Below are 20,486 nucleotides of genomic sequence, written 5' to 3'. Positions count from 1 at the left end.
CTCATATTAGGGAAGAGCGAATGGGGCAGCATTTGTATAAAAATGCATTATACTCCATCAGGAAAGGTTGCATGCATAAATTCTCTCTGAAGTATAACATTAAGGTATGCTTCAAGGACATGGGCAGATCCGTTCTCTAGGTGCTTATCTGTGAAGATTTCTCACAAGTTGATGCATTGCTACTTTGCGTTTGTTCGAGGATGGCTCCAGTGTGGAATGAGAAAATCTCGAACAGCCCTGGGTGGTGCTTTTATTGTAATTCTAAATTCGAGGAACCACGTTTTTCATAATTAGGGATAAAAGCAGGAGCAGTGGAATGACTTTTTTTTTTATTAAAGAATAACTGAATATTCCTGGCAGATATGTGAATATGTACATGAATTATTCTTTGGGATTATTAGTAATAAGATGGTGAATCTTTCTTGGTAATGTGGGAAATATTTCCATAGAATTGATTGCTTACCTACGGTTCAGTCCCTGTGTTTTAGGACAAAGAAAAATTTACACTGCATATCAATGTGCTTTTCACCGTATTTTTATAGCCAATTTTGTCTCACATAACTGACAGATCTTAGAAGAACGCTTATGAAATAAGCAGATGACCTGCTTGTTTTTGTTGGTTACTAACACTGCAGCCAATGAAGACAAAACAAAAAAATGGCAAACCAAGGTAACCTAACTGCAATTGACATTAGGCAGTGTAATTGATAGACAGTAGGGAAGCAGAAGAGGAAAAATATGTGCTGAATGATCCTCAGCGAGGCATCCTTAGTGAGGTCTATTCTACCTCTCTCCTTGAGATGCAAGGCTGACTGGTTTTGAACTTCAAGATCAAGCTCTTACTGTTTGGTTTAAATGGCAAAATGTTTGAGATCTCCTAATGACTGAGTGGGTAATGCTCATCAAAACTGTTTCCTCATAGGGCTTGCTGGCATCATGACTGTGCAAGAAAAATCTAAATGTACTTGAACGTGTGGCTGAGATGTAGAGCAGCAGGACTGTGGTAGATCTGCGCTGCTGGCATGGCAATGGAAGGTTGTGCAGGGATGTAGAGCTGTTTCCCTCTTCCATGCTGTGTATTGAAGCTGTCAGGAGCAGTTTTTTTTTTTTTTACTGGTTCATAAGCGACTTTTCCATTAGCAAAGTGCTATTTCATCCAACACAGATCTCTCACTTCTTGCTGCCCAGAGTAAGTGGCTACCTTTTCTGTGGGTTTTCAGCAAGAGAACTGCCCTGCCAAAGGGGGGTTCTCCATTAGCTGCTTCAAGAGGGCAGTGTGTGACTTGAGTGGGACAAAGTATTCTTTGCAGATGGATGACTCAGAGAATCCCATAGGGGGGGTTTTCTGATTGCACCCCTTAGGAGGGTTTGACTTGCTGCTTTTCCCTTAAGAGCATTTCTGCTATAAGTCCATAAACCATCAGACAGAGAAGCATTTGTTAAGGATGCTCTGAGTTATAAGACAAGAATCACTTATGTTCTCTGCTGCCTGAGGGTCAGTTTCATTATCGTGAGGTTTGGTTTCATCTAGGCAAAGCTATAGTAAAGAATTAGATCTTGGTATTCACATTCTTATGCCAACTTGAATTCTTTTTAGCTTTGCTAAATGTGCAGATGTGATCAACTCTTGGATAGGGGAGATAACTGCAGGGCAAGGGGAAAAAGTTGAGGGAGGGAAGATTGAGGTTGGATGTCAGGGGGAAGTTCTTTACTATGAGAGTGGTGAGGTGCTGGAACAGCTGTCCAGAGAGGCTGTGGATGCCCCGTCCATCCCTGGAGGTGTTCAAGGCCAGGTTGGATGGGGCCCTGAGCAGCCTGGACTGCTATGAAATGGGGAGGTTGGTGGCCCTGCCTGTGGCAGGGGGGTTGGAGATTCATGATCATTGAGGTTCCTTCCAACCCTGGCCATTCTGTGATTCTGTGACAGGGCATGTTAATAACAGGAAATAGGCTTTCACTGCTCTATGTCCTGAGACAAGGATAGGAAGGGAAGAGTTGCAAAGCAAAACAGCTTTGTAAAAGGGACTCATACCAAATGAATTTGGATATAAGAAAGGGATAAAGTGTCCTTTTAAGGATGAAATGCTAAAAGATGGCAAGACCATTTTCAGAGGGTTTTCTGAGCCTATGCACAGGTAGCTGCTGTAACAAGTCCTTGTGATTATATAGTTTTGGTAGTGATACCTAGGTTTGACCAAGCACTTCCTGCCTGTGAGGAAGACAGTGTAGCTAGGCTGACTTCAGATGTCCTCAGTGAAAGCTGGCATGGCTGCTGGTTGGGGCAACGTCTGTGTTTCAGTGGAAAATCAGCTGGTTTTCCCCTTATTAAGAAGGGCTGTGTGTGTGTGTGTGTGTGTGTGTGTGTGTGTGTTAATGCTGTTTGACCAGGAAGGTGACCAGGAAGGACACTGTCCAGGGCTAGTAGGGACACACTTCGTCTGTTAGTGCTCTCATATGGAGATGAAGAGGAGCAAAGCCTGTTCTGCATGGGCAGGCTGCTCTGCATGATCCCTGTCACACGTGTCTGTGTTGCCTTGTGCTGACTGGAGCACCACAGAGTGCACAAGTGGGTAGCAGGGCCCTATAATGGTTTTCTGGTGTATTCCAGCATAGGGTGTAACTTGGTGGGAGAACTAGGAAGGGTAGGACTGTTGTTTGGGCCAACCAGAGCGAATGACAGCTTGCTTTGTGTCTGGAGCCTGGGGTAGGAGGTAATGGGAGCTGAGGTGAGGTGCTGTTGGGATCCCCAGCTCAGTGCCAGCTGCAGATTCTGGGCTGTGCTCCATTTGGAGGCTTTCCTGATTTTCCTCAGGTGGTATCAGAAGGAAAACTGAGTTAGGACCATCTTTATTGAGGGAAAACTGAGTGGGTCTGGTATGAATGTGGGGGGAGAGATGACGTGAGCACTGCTGTTTCCGTTGTCTTCAGGTTACTGCAGCTGCTAAGATAGCTTCCACGTTGGTGTGTTGGGGAAAGCAATCCCCTTAGCTGACTTCCTTAACTTGATGCTTTGAGTCCATGTGTTGCTCATCCTTTCATTAATTCTCACTGTTGAGAGGAATAAAAGGGCTTTGTCTGTCCCAGCCTCATGCTGTTGGTATGCAGGCCTGCTACTGTGTGCTCACCATCTTAATGTCCTTGCAGTGCTGTTAGCAAAAGTGTACTGTGGGTGTATCGTTGCCTTGCACAAACAACTATTCCTTGCTTTGATTTACCCATCCACAAAGATTTTCTTGTAGTTTTGTTTTTTTTTTTTCTCCTGGAAGAATCTTTTTTCCTTTCATATTCCAAAAAATATTCATACTGCAGTGCTGCATCTCACTCATGTGGCAAGATCTGCTACCTTGTTGGCACTTGATATAAATATATTCTGAAAAGGTGAGGCAGGTTCAGCAGCTGGAGATAAGGACAATGAAGGGAACTTGGTCAGGACGAAAGATGATGTTGCATGACAGAATTTCTTGCTGAAGCAGTTATTGGCCATGAAATGGTGAGAGGTGACAGGTACTGCATGGCACCTCTCATAGAGGTTTCCTAGAGATATTTGGACAGATCTGAGACTTTGCACTTTGTTGTCTACTACCAGTTTAGGTAAAGGGAGCTTGAGAATGGAGAAAGGGAATAGCCATATTGACACTTCTTTTCCAAATGCTGTAGATGAACTGTTACACTCGTTTTACTGGAAGGAGGAATAGAAAACTGGTTTCTCTCATTGCTTTCTGATGTTTGCCTTGTGGTCTTAATATATCATTTAGGTTTATGAATGTAACAGTAATTCCCTCTTGATTACTTTGAATGGAAAATACAGTACCTATGAACAGATTGAAAGGATAAAATAAGAGAAAGGGCACCTTATTGCAGAAGAGTAGTAATAAGCAAGCACACAAGTTTTACATTTCATTTCAGACTCCTTGCTGGAAAGAAAAAAAGTATTTCCATGCAGGTCTTATTTCCCAATGAGCACTACTTTGTCTCTGTGTCCAAAAAGCGATGCATAGAGAAAGAATAAATGGAACAAAGTGAATATACTCCAGTCTTCTGGCTACTGCAGATACTCAGCAATCAATACTTCAGGATTTTGACCCTCTGGGAAAGCAGAGGTTCTTTAATATATCTTTAGGAACCTGACAGGTTAAATTATGCTCTGGTTCCCTGTCAGATGACTATGCTGAAAAGTGAGCTATCCAATTACAAAATGAGCTTTGAGAAGCAATATTAGGAGTTGCAAAACTCTGTCAAATCTAGGGATGCAAACTGGTGTTTTGGCAGGTGGAGATGACAGATAAACAGTAACTGAAATCTTTTAGAAATGCAGAATTTAGAAGCACCTATCAAGGGATTAGGTGGCTGAGACTGGTAATAAATGTGCTCCTTGCCTGTTTAAATTCAGTGTAGGCTTGCAAGAATGCTGCTTTCTTTGCTGACGACTGTATTACAGCTGAAAATGCTACTGGACTCCAGTATTGTGTATATCAGTGCTGCATATTCATTTGTTTTGTGCATGAATGAGTTTTCTACTTTGTTAGAATGATGGATTACAGTTGGTACAGATGGGACTGGTGTTGGCCAGGGTATCCTCATTAGTTTAGTGAGGAAATTCCCCTTGGTTTCATTGGAGCACAGTTATGTCCATGCTGGAGGGCCTTTGAAGGCTGGCTTTGGCCCATGGCCACTTGCAGGGCAAAGGGAGGCTTTTGTGCCAAGGCAGCAACATGTTCAGTATTTGCAATGTTTGTCTGCAGATGAGACATGGGTGCAAAGATACAAACTCTCACTTCTTGTTAACGTCACTTTTCAGCCATGATAATGGAATTTGGCATGTTTCAGTGCTCCTTGAACTCTCTTGCAAGAATGTGGCATTGCATAGCCTGTGAAGGTAGTCAGCCCTGTAGTGTGCAAAGCATTGGTGACAGTAACTTTCCTGTCTTTCCAAATCATTTAAAAAACTGAAAACCTTCGACGTATGAGTAGAACAGTTTCTGATCAGCGTGACTTGAAAAAAGCATACTGTAAACATTCTAGAAAGAGTGGAGGTGTTGAACTGCCTGGGAAATTGCTAATGACAGCAATGCGTGGTCTTTATCCATTTTGTGCTGTGAGTAGCTGCCTTGCACTAACTCTGTACAGCTGAAACTGCCAAGATACGTATCAGAAATTTCCCCAGACCCAGGAGTATTGAGATATGTTCTGTTTAATAATTTTATTGATGATCTGGATGAGGAGATTGAATAAGTTTGTACTAAGAGTTTGCAATAACACCAAGTTGGGTGGGAGTGTCGATCTGCCTGGGGGCAGCAAGGCCCTACAGAGGGATCTGGACAGGCTGATCGCAGGGATGAGCTTCAGTGAGACCAAGAGCTGGGCCCTGCTCTTTGGCCACAACAACCCCAGGCAGTGCTACAGGCTTGGGGCAGAGTGGCTGGCAGGCTGCATAGAGGGAAAGGATCTGGGGGTGTGAGGTGATGGCTGAGCATGAGCCAGCATTGTGCCCAGGTGGCCAAGGCAGCCAATGGCATCCTGGCCTGTGTCACAAATAGTGCTGCCAGCAGGAGCAGGAAGGTGGTATTTTGCTGCGTGCGTTTTGTTCTAGGTGTTGTGGCCAGGCTCTCTCTTCTGGTTGTGATTTCAGATACCTAGAGAGCCTAGATGGGACCTGTCTGGGCTCTCACTACAAATCCCAACCCTTTTCTTGCTGGTATTCACTGAGATCACATTTTATATGTTCTCTTGGATCGATGATGGACACTATTTGAGAGCTCACAGATGAGATCAAGGCTGTAAGGTTCCTTTCTTGTCTAAGTTTTTTCTAGATCATGTCAGTACAAAGAGTCTGTGGTTGAGACTGTGCTTTGTCAAGTTCTCATATATAAGGAAATGTCTGAAATATTGGAACAGAGGACAGAAAATGTATGTAGGTGTTGCTTTTGGCTTCTCTTTCCCCTCTGTACTGCTTGAAGAGGGGTATGCAACCCAGTACTACCTACATGTTCCCTAGAAGCATGGATTTTTTTGGCTATATTCTAGTCTACTTTCATTCAATGTTTTGGGGGGATGACTCAAAGTGGGATAGGTATTCTTAGAGTGACAAGCATCTCACTTAGGTGGCAGGCTGAATGGTTCTTTACGTGCTTGTACAAGTTTGCCAGTACTGGTTCTGCCCTGGGTTTTGTCTCCAGAATTCTGGCTGGTCTGGGATTTCAGTGAGCATGTGATCCTGAGTGGCAGAGCTGCCTACTCCTTGCGTTTCAGAGTGAACTGTGTTAAATGGAGAACTGAACTTCCTTCATCAGTGATTAAAAGATTCCTGTAATGGTAGATGTCTTTTCAAAATGTAGCTTGTTTTCCATGATGTCAGATATTTGTGTGGCAATACTCGAATTAGAGGTGTTTTTATTGCTTGCTGAAGTTGTTCCATAAGTTGCTTCTGGAGAAGGGAAGTACTTGGTGGAATATGGCACATACTGAGTTGATAAAGGACCAGAAGCTCATATCTCTCTTTCCCAGCCTTTTGCATTCCAGATACCTGTGCAGGATCTGGATAGATGAATACCAGAGCTTATGACTCAATACTGCCATTTCAGCATCGTAGAAACATGTTCCAAAAATACACTGAAAAATAAAACTGTTCGGCTGGTCCTTTCTAGCAGAAGAAAATGAGGCTTCATGTGATATAGCGCTAGTTATTGTGTAGTGATTTAGTAAGCATTTTAAAAACCCATTTATTCGGGGCTAGAGTTATACATTTCTGTCCTGGGCAGCATCTTGTATTGTTGAATCCAGGCACTGCTGACAGCAGGGAGGTACTTAAACGCCTGATGACTAATGCAAGGGTTTAATGGTTAATGGTAAATATTTTTGCTACAGCATTCTTATATATGCACGTTACTAATTCTAGTAATAATTTTTGTTCATTAGCTGGTCACTGATGACCTATGTCTTTGCCAGTTTGCCTGAGCTGGAGCCTCTTCCCAGCTACTCGCAATGACATCCGTGGCATTCGCCCACCAGTGGCTGTTCTCTGCCTGACGGTTGCTGTGTTTCAGTGAATCACTCTGCTCCACACCTCTGCTTCTTAGCAAATTGCCTTCTGAGCCCTGGCACTGAAATGCAATTGGTTATGCTTCATTATCTCATTCAATAGAAATTCAGTCTCCTGAAGACTGCAATTAAGTTTCCTCTTTGTCTGAAAGACACAGAATTCGACTGCAAACTTGTAGGTCTTTTTTGAAGCAGGGAAGGGAGGACAAGGCAGAAAAATGCTAAACTGAACCTGAGACAACATGCTGTGACAGAATTGCTTGGGAGCTTTTCCTCTGTAACGTGTGTGGAAGCTGAGAGCTGTGGATGAGACATCTGGCCCAGCAGTGAGGGATGTCACCCTGCCTGGCCAAGGGACATCAATGACTTCAACCCACACAGTTAACCTCAGAGCCTGATGCTCTGGCATACTGAATGTGTGTTGCTCATATAACCTACAAACTTTGTATTCTCCAGGCAGACCCCTTGTATTTATTGTGCATTAACTGTCATAGAAGGGCTTTATAGGTACCATGCTTTCTGTTCAGTGAGGATAGAGGTCCAGTCATAAACTACAAGAGTAGGTCAGTCAGTCATAAATGGAGGTAGTTGTTACTGCCCAAACTGAGGATAAATGATTTATTGACACTTAGAGGAATCCCCAATTTACTGTCCTTAATTCCTGTTCCTGGCTTAAGATTGGCTGAATGTGTGAAAGAGATTTCAGGCCTGTTTCCAGTAGGTGAACTCCTGCTGAGTCAAGGACAGTGACTGCTAGTGGAAGGAATGATGCACAGGTACAAACACTCGGCCAATCCTTTTTTTTTCCTTTTCTGTGGAGTGAGGTAGAGGAGTGACTTTAACACTGTGCAAATCCAGTGTTGCTGCTCTTCACAAGTCCAAACTCTGGGGCCTGTTAGCTTTAGCTGCTCCTGGTCCCAACCTCTGTCCCCTTCTAGTTTTCAGCTCTGCCTCATTCTGCCTGTTATCCTCAGGTTTGCTGAGTTATTCCATGTCATTGCTGTGAGCTCAGAGGATTTTTCAGAGTGATGGCTTTATTTTTTTTTTCCCTGTTCTTCAGTCCTGCCAGACTGCCCTGCAGCAAAATGCATTTCAGGTAGGAACTCTCACTAGTCCCTCTAGGAATAAGTCACCGCTTCATTTCTCATCTGTAAAAGGGAAGCAATCGCTGCCAGTGTCTCATGTGATATAGGAATAGAAAGTCCATTTGTAGCTATGTGATGCTGGGGCTCCATAGACATGAGACCATCCAAGACTGTTTAGGAGAGCTGTGTAGCTGTGTCTTCCAAGGCTTCTCCTTTCCTTACTGGTTTGATTCTATAGGATCATCCCATAAAAAGTCATTAATTTAGCATACGCTTTTGGTAGAGGAAAACAACATTGTTCCTCAGAGGAGACAAACAGCACGAAGAACACCTCTCTACTTAAGCTGTGTGACTATTAGCATCTGTTGGTTGAAGGTGAATAGTAGCTTTTACTTCCCAGTTAAATAAAAAGGAAAAAGGAAAAAAAAATTCCCCAGGTATTTTGCATTTTTTTTCTTTTAAGTTTGGGTAATCCTATTGTGATGTAATAAAATGTGATGGCCTCGACAGCCCTTGCTGAGCCATTTTCTATATTGCCTCGGCCTGTTCTCACAGAGCCAAGTTTTTGACTGTCTGGTAGTAAAGTTTTTGCTTCTGCCTGTACTCCGCCTGGTTAAACTGCTGATGTGTCAGGCTTGTGCAAGGGGCTGGAAAGCTCTTGTATCTCCCTGTATTATGCTTTGCTGTAGAACAGGCTCTTTTCAGATGTTAGTGTAGATGTTCTTGCATGCAAACCTAACTATTTAACACATACATTATGGAGAGCTGGGTTAAAGGAAGGTTTTTTTTGTTGTTTTTTAAGATCAGTGATAACTTGATGTTTTCTTGCATTTTCCATGTTTTGCTGTTAGATTCCTCTGGATTTTTGTCATTGACAGCGTGATTCTGGCTCTCATCACCTGCCTGCTTTCATTAAAATGTCCTTATTTCTTGATAACCAGTGAGGATTACAGAAATGCAACCTGCTTTTTGGTGTATTCCTTGCCTCAGACAAGTGTGCTCTTCCTCAGCAGACTGAGCCTTTATCTTGTGCTGCTGTCCCTATTTAATAACGTAACAGGCAACCATCAGTAATCTGATGTCCCAGCTGTTCCTGGTTTGAGGAGTGAAATGTGAGACATTGTGCAGAAACCAAATATATTCCAGCTGCTTCTGTAATAATAAACAAGCACTTTTTGTGATTAGCAGAACTACTGAAAACTGTTTTCCTATGGCTTTGAGACTCATGGTGGATTCTCTTTGTAACCAAGTTATTCTGAAGCCATCGTAGTGAGATGGAGCTTTAGAAGGCACCAGAGAATTTGCAACAAGTGAGGATGAGTTGAGGAGAGAATATTATGGTCAAGGGAGGAGCTTTAACTGAGCTCAGAACAGTGAGCTCTGGAGGATTCCTGACCGTGTACAAGAAAAAAGAGGTGGAATTTCTCACATCTGATGTGAAAAAATTGAGAGAGATTTTCTGCAATTAGGCACACAAAATGAATCTCCCCCACCCACTGGATGTTAGTCAGGTTTAGCAGCTGTGTTTCTGCTACAGGAGGATTTCCAGGATGACGTGTGTAGCACTGATCTGGCCTGAAGGTGATACCCTTCCAACTTGCTGGACTCTCTGCCCATGCTCGTTGTCAGAACACTGGGATGTGTGTGCATGCTGAGTGCATTTATAAGAAGTGTTTTTGAGAAAAGAGCCTTGTCCTACCCAAAGGAGTAAGAATGGGAAGATATGGGATGCTCTTCACAAAGTCGATTAAAGTGGAGTTTCTCAGACTGCTTCCTGTTAAAGTAGCCCTTCTCAGAAACAGTGTGTTGTGCCTGATGTGACTGAAATCCTACCCACAAAGGAGTATTCCCAGGGGTCTCTGTGAGCACAGGAATGTGTTTCCCCCATTGCTGGAACTGTTGGACTGTCATGCCTTACCTGTACATTGCAGGCTCTCTTTATTCCCTCCTTCTGACCACTGTCTTTGCTAGCTGTATGCAGCCTTACCAGGAGGTAGCAAAAAGATGTTTGAGCCTACAAACAGGAGGGAAATCAACTCTTTACAAGGGTAGGTAATGGCAGGACAAGGTGGTTTGAAGTTGAGGGAAGGAAGACTGAGGTTGGATGTCAGAGGAAGTTCTTTATTACGAGAGTGGTGAGGTGCTGGAACAGCTGCCCAGACAGGTTGTGGATGCCTCATCCATCCTGGAGGTGTTCAAGGCCAGGTTGGATGGGGCCCTGGGCAGCCTGGTCTACTATTAGATACAGATGTTGGTGGCCCTGCTTGCGGCAGGGAGGTTGGAGCTTCATGATCCCTGAGATCCCTTCCAACCCTGGCCCCTCTGTGATTCTACAATGGATAAGGGCTGAGCTCATTCTGTCTTGTACTCTCTATTCACCGTAGCATCTTTCAAACTTCATGAAAAAATAGACAATCCAGTAGAGAAAAAAGATTCTGAGATTCTTGGAGAACTGTCCATGTGGAATGCTGTCTGGGAATAGGTTTACATGTGACTATGGCAGCAAGCAGAGAGAGTCTCAGGGGCCAAGATGATGCTTTCATGTAAAGCCTCACATCAACCCAGTGTAATTTAAAGGAGGCTTGTGTGGGCTTTTCTGGGAATGATTATTGTGAGGGGTGTCTGTCAGGGCTACTCAAGACCTGAGTTTGCTCTGATTATCTCTGGCTTTGCTATTACTTTTGCCCAGATGCTCTTATCTCCTTATTCTTTGTACAGTCCTTCCTTGCAGCTCTTTCACTCCATGGTACAGGTGTGTAAGGGCATGCCTGCTTGTAGTGAGCTTAGCTGGAAAGGTAGCTCAGTGGCTTTTGTCTGATCTGTGGTACTTTACCCTATGGACTGAGACTGTGTGAAAGCTGCCTTGTGTTTTATGGGGAAGATCTTTGGTTTACTGAAACACCGGGGCATTAATTAAACACTATTTATACTTCAAGTCTAAAATGAAGTCCGCAACTAGCGTTTAGTTGGCTTTTTTCACCATTCTTTATGTTTGTCCAATACTTCACCCTTAAGACTCTTTTCCAAATACCTTTTTGTTCCTTCTCCTTGGCTTTTCAGTGATGTGTCAGCAGTTACTTATGTGAAGAATTTCCTAGCTGAGCTGCTATGGATGATGAAAAACATTGTTTTTAGTGAAAGCAGCTTAAGAAATAGAACGTGAAAATACCAACTTAGAACACCTCAAAATCCCAGCTGCTCCCAGGAGTGAAATCCCCAGGAGAGGTAAAGTTCAGCACAAGCTGTGAATGTTGTCTTTTTTCACTTTAATTGCAGGCAAGCTGCTGCCCAGTGACTGGTCAGCAGGCATTGTTCTTATTCCCTCCAGAGTTTTGTTTTTTTCCTGTTCATCTTCTAAAAATCATTAGTGCTGGCATTGTCTCCTACCTCAAGACTGTGTGAAGTGTTGTATAAATGTATAAAGCATTGCTGAATACCTGCCTAATATTTTCCTGAAAAGATTCTGGGCTCCCTAGCAGGCTTGCTTTGGCAGTCTGAGTTGGGTTGAAGATAAAGAAACACTCATGCAGCATCCAGTTCAAACACTTTTTTCTCTGAATTATCATTGCATTGTGCTTAGCTGTGCACTCTGTACTGTTTTCACTTGGCTGCAGGTAGTTACAGATGGATATGATGTTTCCCACGTTGGGCAGTGGGCAGTCTGGGGAAGGCAAGGCAGAGCAAGTCACTGTGGTGTTTCAGATAGGATTTAGGCTGTTACTGAATAGTGTTGTAACAGGTGAAGCTCACCCTGAAATGTAAGTGCCTGATGGATGCACTGTGTGGTCTGGGTAGGCTTTAACTTATGTGTACAGAATCAGTCTCCTCCAAATACTTGGTAGTGAAAATTGGTTTGCCATAATCATGCATTAGCCATTCAAGTTCACCAGTTAGCTCTTCAAAATTCCTGCGCAGCTCCTGCCAAACTAGGAAGGCTGTGGTGTTTCCTTTATCTCTTGTTTCTGACCCAGATGCTGGGAAAGCAGGGACTGTTGAGGTCTTGATGCTGTTGCATAGTTAGGAACATAACTTGCTTCTTAGTCCGTAAGTCCGACCTAAGCTGGCTTGTGTATAAAGCTCAGGCTTTCCTCTACTTGCTAACTTGCAGCAATACTTGCTCTGATGTCTCATTGTTCTGGTTAATATCTAACTGTTGTGTACACGTGGGACAGCATTAGCACTTCAGATTGAGTGTGTCATATAGACGCTGTCAGCAGAACTGCCACGTCTGCACACAACTTACTTTCGAGCAGTTATCTGGTAACTTAGTTCACTGTAAGCCATCTGCTTTAGAACAAGAGAAAAAGTTTGTAGCATTATTCCTACCTCCTCTTCTTCCTGGCAGTATTTCAGCTTCCTCTCTATGCTGCCTTGCCAGTGCTTGGTTGAGTTTACAGCTGCACTCGTGCAACCACAGAGTGCTGGTTTATTTTTGAACTGTTGCCACCTGATGGTAGGAAAGCTTTCAGATGAGTCCTTTTTCTGTTTTTTTGCTCCTGGTGAGTTCACCCCTGCTGTCAGCTGTGAGTCTCTCCCAGTCAAAAGCTTCCATGTGGATCTCTTTGGATGTTCTGGATATAATTATTATTCTCAGTAGCTGCACCTCCAGCCTCTTCCAGGGGAAGACACAGCTGTCTAGTGTGGTAAAGAGCATGCATATCTTGAGATACTTTCCAGAGACCTCTCCTTGCTTATCTTTAGTGTCTGCTTCCTTTGCTTATTCCTTTTCTTTCAAGTCTTATCTGTTTGGGTCTCCCAGATGCCCAAAAGATAGCACTCAATTGATGACAAAATGACTTGTTTTTATCATAAAGGATCTGCTGCCTTATCCAGGTACTTTTGAAAACTTCACCACCTTCCTCACTAGCCAGTTATTTCCCACAATAACAAAGAATTGCAGATCCCAGTGTAACCAGGAAGAAAATTGCATAACAAGGGTAGAAAATTAATGGTTGAAAACTAGTTATTAGCTTGGCTTTTTCTTCTTGCTGCCCAGCGTCTTCTATAGGTAACCTTAGCAAAGGACAAGCATTGTGGGGCACTTCACCTGCAGTGCTGTGGGGTGCTCTCAGATGAACTCAATGCTGGGTGGCTGCAGTCACTTCAGAGGTGGGGATGTGACCCAGTAAGAAATACACATCTATACTGTTCTGTGCAATTGTGCTGTCCCACGTGCATCGAACAGATCAATGCAGTGCTTCTGTATTCCATCTTAATGTGGAGGAACAGTGTCAGGTAGGGTTTGGCAAACCAGGGATGGAATACTCCTAGGTCACACAGCCGCCTTTGGGGAGCTCACCTCGTCTTTGAAAAGACCTTCTTTGTCCCTTAGATAATCAGACTTGTAATTGAAGCAAACAGCAGTACCTGTACGTACCCTCTCAAATGTTTGGTTTGTTGTGTGTCTTGAGTGAAAATAGCTTTGTGAAGGGTTCAGTCACTGTTTGCAGTGCCGAGTCATGAATGATGAAGTTTCTGGCAAGCTGGAATGGGGCACAAATGGTACAGAATAACTGTTGTCATGGAGCAGAACAGGCACGTTAATTTTTGATTTATTCATAACTCAGGGGGGAGGGGAAATCGATGTTTGCCAAAGGGGAAGAATAGAATCAGTAGAGAGAGACATTCGCTTTTCAAGCTAGTGAGAAGGTATTAAAACACAAGTTTAAAAAAAAAATAAAATTAAGAGCCATAAAAATGTCTTGACAGTATAATTTTAATCTTAAAATTACCAAAGCATACAAGTGGATTATAATGTTTTGCAATAATGGAGAAATGATTGATGACTTGCATTTGGAGTGACTTTTTGATGTAGAGCACAGAGAATGGGGTAAATACATTTCACAGTGGCAACACATTACTTTCCTCTTTTTTACTTTATATTATAGCTCTATGGGATGTTTTTCTCCAAGGGAGAAAAACAGGTTGGTGCTAGGCAAAGAGATAGAAAGAGCTTCATCAAAAGACTAAAGCCTAGGGACAGGCAGAGAGAGGTTTATGTGAGGTTGAAAGAGATGCAGCAGAGCAGAAGAAAAGAAAAAGATGAAGTAAAACCACCTATTAAAGCAAAGTGGATTGTATGAGAAGTATTCTGGGTGGCTAACTTATCAATTTAATTCCCACATGCCAGGTGGTAGTCTAGAGTTAGGTGGGTTTTCCCATGTTGTTCAGAGCCCTAAGAAGTCTCTTTCCAGTCTTAGAACCAAGTCTCCTCAAAGAACAAGTAGAAAAAGCTCTTGTTAGAAGCTTTGTACTCTTTTCCCTTAATATTCACTCCAGTATTTGTACTTTTCACGGGTTTGGACAGTCTGCTCCTTAATATCCCTGTGCCTGCTGTTTTGGGTTAGCTTCCCTTCTCCAGCATTTTCCATGCTGACTGGCATGTTTGGTGCTCGGAATCCCCTTGCTTCTGCTCTGACATAATTTCTGGTTTAAAAAAAAAAAAAAAGAAAAAGAAAAAGTATGCTTTTATTTCCAGATATTAAATTGATTTATCCATGAGTTCTTGTCCAGGCACATCTATGGGAATGGGAACATCAACTTACAGAAAACAGACCAACTCTCCATCCCTTTGGTACGTGTTTGAGAAATGTTTGCAGCATGAAATCTTTTCTTTCAAGATTTTCAGCAGCTTTCAGCTTCCCTATGGGTGTAGCATGGAAACACTTGTGAGCTGCGTGGATGTTTCATCTGTTTCCTGCCGAGAGGCAATAAGCAATAGTCCTGCTGGCAGTAATGACACCTGGTGTGCAGGAAGAAGGTATTAATGGCAGCCACCAATCAAAGAGCTGGTTAAAGCAGATGGACGCAATGGCCCTTCCTGCTTCAGGCTGGATGGATGAGGCCATTTCGCCCTATGTGTGGTGGAAACAGCAGGAAGTTTCAAGAACTACTTTGGGCCTGAGGATAAATATGGCAAGGCCAAAGAAATTCAACTGGAAAGACTGACGGCAGCAGCCTAGGGACTGTGTTTTCTGTGTGAGAGTCAAGCTGAAGGGTAGGAAGCTCTGAATGGTGAGTGCGGAGATGGAGCTTCTCCAGGGCGTAGGGCTTGTGGCACAGGCTGAGTGCATAGCTGAGTTAGGAGAGAGCTGGCTCCTCTTTGTTGTCCAAGCAAACAGGATTTGGGAAGTTCTTTGTTAATTGCAGCAGCACCAAAGGAAGCTTCTCACCCACATAATCCATTTTCACGCTGAAAAAGAGCACTCATGGGTCTTAAGAATTTTACCTAAATAATCAGTTTCTTAGCCAGTTGTGTCTTGGAAATGATTTTGCAGTCTAGGGCTCTCAATCTTGTTTCAAGCACATAATATAAATCTTTTTAAGGCTGTATAATGGATTCTGAGAAGAAAGAGGAGAAAGTGGAGCTGACGGAAGCCACGGATAAGAGAAAATTGTTCCGCACAGAGGCTACAAGTTTGGTATTAGAATTCTCTTCTGGAGATCTGTGACCTGCAGAAGTAGCCCATGGGGAGTAGTGTAGGCCTTCTGATATTCCACCTTATATCTGTGCAACTTGCTAACTATTGGGCATCTTGGAATGGAGATTCAGATATTGGATGTTTGCTCCAGTCGGTGCTGCGAGGAGAAAATGAACTATGTGAACTGCTGTGAAATGAGCTCACCTCTGTTCTAACACTGAGAAGAAATCAACATGTTTTGACGTACTTGAGCCAAAAATCCAGCATGTTAATGGCAGGAATAAACTCCTATAGGTGGTATGGCCTGGCCCCCTGGAGCAGTGCTTCCTCCGTTAAGTGAAACATTGCATCCTGTTGTTTTTTATTTTCCCCATCTACTGTGATTTCCAGGATGGATAATTGCCAAAACCAGGGAGCTAGTGAGTCCAGAAGATCAATAAAGAAGCACGTGTGAATTAGTGCAAATAGAAAAATCTGTATCGTTGCAGTTTTATACAGTTCTCGTGTTGATAGTCAGGTGACCTTTAACACAGGCTAAAATAGCTTTTAATAATTTTAATTAACTTCATTTCTAAAGAATGCTGTAGTCATGAATAAGCCTTTGCTGAGGATTGGAATTGTTCAGAAGGTTTTGTCATCCTTTAATTATTCTTGATAATGAAGACCTCATTTTAGAGGAAAACTTAATTTAATGGCCTTGGTATTGAATGACCTTGATGTGGTTAAGACACTTGTCTGTGTATGTGTGGGAAATGCAAATAATGGGGGCTGCTTTGGCTTGCAGCCTTGGTGAGGTACTGGGTGTTACTTGAAATCTGCTTGCTTTGCAGGTCAGATTGAAGAATGCCTGAGACGAGCAATAAATTTTTTTCCTGCCGTTGGGCGGTTGAACCTGCTGATTAATGCACCTCTCATTTCTTATAGATGCTTGAATTCACCCTCCCTTTGAATTTTCTTTGTGGTGCTAGAGGCTTCCAAAGCTTTTTTTTTTTTTTAATAGATGCTAAATGAGAGCTGTGACTCATCAGTCTGATTATTGAATCCAAATGTGTAGTTAAAATTACAATAGTGTTGAATGTGTTGCACTAAATTTCTCTAACAGGTTGTTCCTGCAAGTGAGAGTATGCTTGAAGTAGAGGGTGGTGGTTTGGCACCTTCCTTCGTTGAGAGGCCTGTGTATCTTGGAATTTGTAATGTAGGGGTATATTTTATTGTTCCTTGAGCTCAAGGCATTTATTTTTCCTGCCCTTCTTTTTCCCTCTTAGATTGAAGGTCCCAGCTGCAGTTTATTTCAGTATTTGCTTTATATTATAACTTCATTTTTTGATCCTAAACTATCTCTTAAGCTACTTATGTGAATTGCTTTTTCAGAGTGAATAGGAGCCTGGACTGGAGCGTACAGCAGCAGTGGCTGAAACAAGACTGAGCTGCAGAGAAAGCTCCTCCTGGCACTGCCTCAGTTGTGAGAACAGAAAGCAAGCCATGGCTTCGCTGTGAAGTCAGTTCTTGGGGCACTGGTAGTGCTGGGTCTCCATACCTGGTTTTGTTGAATGGTGCAGGAGTCGCTTTATTCTCCAGGATCTCTGTGTGCAGATGTTACACGTTTATATATTTACATTACATATATAAAATACATAAATATATTTTTTCTTCTTTCCCTCCAAAAAGGGGGATGATGCAGACTGCCTAGCCCAGTGATCTACTGCTTGAAAGCTTTGTATATCAGCTATTATTATTGTCTTAAGTAGTGCTAATCAGGCATTGTAATGCAAACGATAGTAAATGACCTTTTGAAAACCGAGTGAAAATAGTGGTGACTTGGCTGTTTGTGTGGGACTGAGATGGAAGACCAGGAAATAGGGTGGAACAACTGTAAGTAACTGGACTTTTCTCTGTCTGGGAGGTGGATTAGCAATTGGAGCCTGTTTTTGGTCTGCACATGTGAGGAGCTCTGTGGCAGTGTCTCAGGCACAAATAATATCTGAGCCTTTACCGTAATTTGCTGTGTTTTTCCAAGTGCATGATCATACGTGTCACCCCAGAAGTTGGTGGGCAGCGTAGTGTTAAATTTTGCCTGTTAGGATTACTCTGCTGTCCTGTTCCCTTCAACAGAAGGTACTTTTCTGCCCCACTGAAGCATGGCTGACATAGCTTTCAGCTGCTGGCACACCGAGATGTTGTGCTGCAGAACAGACGGGTGTAGCTGGGGAGAAGGGGTCATGTTTGGCTTAAAAATAGGCATTTAAAACTATGCATTGTAGTGCATGGTGGTTTTTTTTGTTCTTTTTTTTTTGCTTTTTTTTTAATGCACTTTCTTCACTCTGTCACTGTGTGATTCCTGGCTGTGGGTGAATGCTGAGCAAACTTTGGTCATTATGTGTTTGAACATCATTTGTCTTGATAGACTGTTGAGAACTATACAGTGATTAAGAATACAGCAGCTGTGAATCAAGACAGGACCCAGTCTGTTGTGCACTCATTCTTCTGGATTGTTCTTGAGGGGAAAAGAAAAGGGAGGAGGAACAAAACCCTTATGTAATGATCAGCCAAGTTAGAGCATATGTTAGGTGCGGTGCATGGGCCGTCTGTTCTCGCAGCATCTCTCGTTGATATGCACTGGTATGTTGAGACTGTCTATGAGCTTGGGCAGTGAAGCAACAATAATGAAATATTTTTAGTTAGCGCTGTTTTAGTGCTGTATATATTTACTTCTGCTGCAGCATATTTTGTGTATGTTCTAAATACTGTGAAGTTGAATCTTTGTGTTCACAAATTACGGTGCTAAATTCAAACTTTCTTCCCTCCATATCCATAGCCTTAAATTCACAAAATTGTAAAACACTGACTGTATTTCTTTGTGTTTTACCTTGGACCGTGCTTTTTAAGACGTGATGTGGAAATGCAGTATATTGTTCCCAAATGACAGCCTCTCTGGACACCTATAAAATCATTTTGCGTTTAACTGGCTGTTTTCTGCCATATTAACAGCTAGAATTTTATGGAAACAAATAGGAAGCTTACTGCTTATGTAAGGCCTGCTTTGGAACTGCAGTGCAAGCTGTTCACAACAGAAATGCAAATAGCTTGACAATCTTGAGCTTTCCAATCTGCTCTTTGCTCCTGGATTACTGTGATGGCACATTTATTTTTACTTTGACAATGCTACCTGCCACTGATAAAGACGTGAGTCTAGATTTGAGGGGAACCATTTGAATAATGTTACTGTATTTATAAAAACTGTCCCTTGGGGGCAGAGCGTGGCTACAGATGAGCAAAACCCGTCTCCCTTCATGTAATCCACTACTGTTAATTTGGTGTTCTATTTAGGAGTCTTCAGCTGGCCAGTTGGAAAACTATTTCTTGTCTGTTTACAGAGCCCTGTGAACTCAAAAATGTCAAAAGAAAGAGTAAAATGGAAGAGAGGGGAAACAGCCCAACCTTGTTTTCAAACTCTGCAGCTCAGCTTTGGTATCTGAAGGGCAGCTCTGGAAGCTACTAGCTCCTGCCTATCTCAGTTAAGGAAAAATAATCTGTTAAAATGAAACCATGACAAGATGTTCAGAATTCTTTTGAGCTTATTAGACAGTGAGGCAGAGGGAGCCTTGATGAAGCTGATCATAGTGGAAAGCTCTGTCATAGGTCAGGGAGCTCAATCTGGATGAAAGTAGGACAGTAATGCTGGGAGAATGGATTGTGTAGTGCTGCTAATAGCCTGGTCCCAGTAGTTGTTGTGAAGAAGGGAATTCAGAATGCAGTAGATGGAAAGAGGAGAAGAATGTCCTTAGAAGCTGAGGAGAAACCCATAGCAGATATATTGCTGGACATATGATGAATAAGACCCGTATTTTGAAGATGATGGCTTCCTTTAAAATAACAGGTTAGGATTCCTATTGGTGATACTGTCTCTTTTCTTAAACGTCCCACTTGCACAGAAACTGATTAGACTGCACCTGTAGTCATCTGGGGCTCTGGGGATGTAAAAGGCAGGGTCACCATTTCCGTACGGATAACTGTTCTCCTGTGCACCTAATCCACGTACAGTCCATTTGGATAAAGCTGATTGCTGTCTCTAATCTAACTTGAGCTGATGCAGATAACTTTACAGGACTGTGATACCAGTTCATCCTTAGTGATCAATTTGCTTTGGCATCTCCCTTGCTGTAATGTGCTCCTCAGACAGAGATCTCTAACCTTTTATGTTTCCTACTAAGTGTCAACAGCTGAAGCTATGGAAGGGGAGCTGTGAGCTGAGAAGAAGCTGGGAGATGGCCTTAGTTCTTACTGCTAATGTGGTTAGCAATAAGAAACGAGCCATGTGGGGTACGTTAGAGCCCTGGTGTGTTTATGGCTGCTAGTTTCTGACTCAGCTGTGCTGGTGGTCCAGATGGACTGCTTGCTCTGTCTGGTAAGCAGTGAAAGAGGGGAGTGGAGCATAATGTGGCAGCTAAAAGCTATAGGGAAATCGGAATAGCCAGGACTCTGAAAAATGAATGTTAGCAACTAATTCTAGTTACTCATTTTCTGCCTCTTTGGTGACCTGAAAAGGCATGCTTACCTCGAGCTTGTGGATTCCAACCACAATTGCCTTTGGCTGCAATGCTGTTAAAATTTCACAAGTTTTTGGTATTTTATTTTTAATGTTTCTTTTTCAAGGATTCTGACATATTTCAAAGTGCTTTGTGGAGGTGAACTTAAAGCTTACAGGATTTATTACATCGTGTTTCCTCCATGCCTAAGAACAAAAGTGCTTGCATTTGGAAAGGATTCTGAAGCTGTTCGGTCTATGAGAGAGCTAGTGACAGATGGGAATAGAAGCAAAATGATTTCTATCACTTCTGGTATGTTTTAAATTATAGACTATAAAACTGTTTGGGACCATCTGATTGAACATCTCCTGATGGTCCATCTGACCTCTCCCTGCCTCACAAGGGATTGGATGACA

The sequence above is a fragment of the Lagopus muta genome, chromosome 13 (genome assembly GCF_023343835.1).
Source record: "Lagopus muta isolate bLagMut1 chromosome 13, bLagMut1 primary, whole genome shotgun sequence".
Lineage (NCBI taxonomy): Eukaryota > Metazoa > Chordata > Aves > Galliformes > Phasianidae > Lagopus > Lagopus muta.
This window is presented reverse-complemented; position numbering follows the sequence as displayed.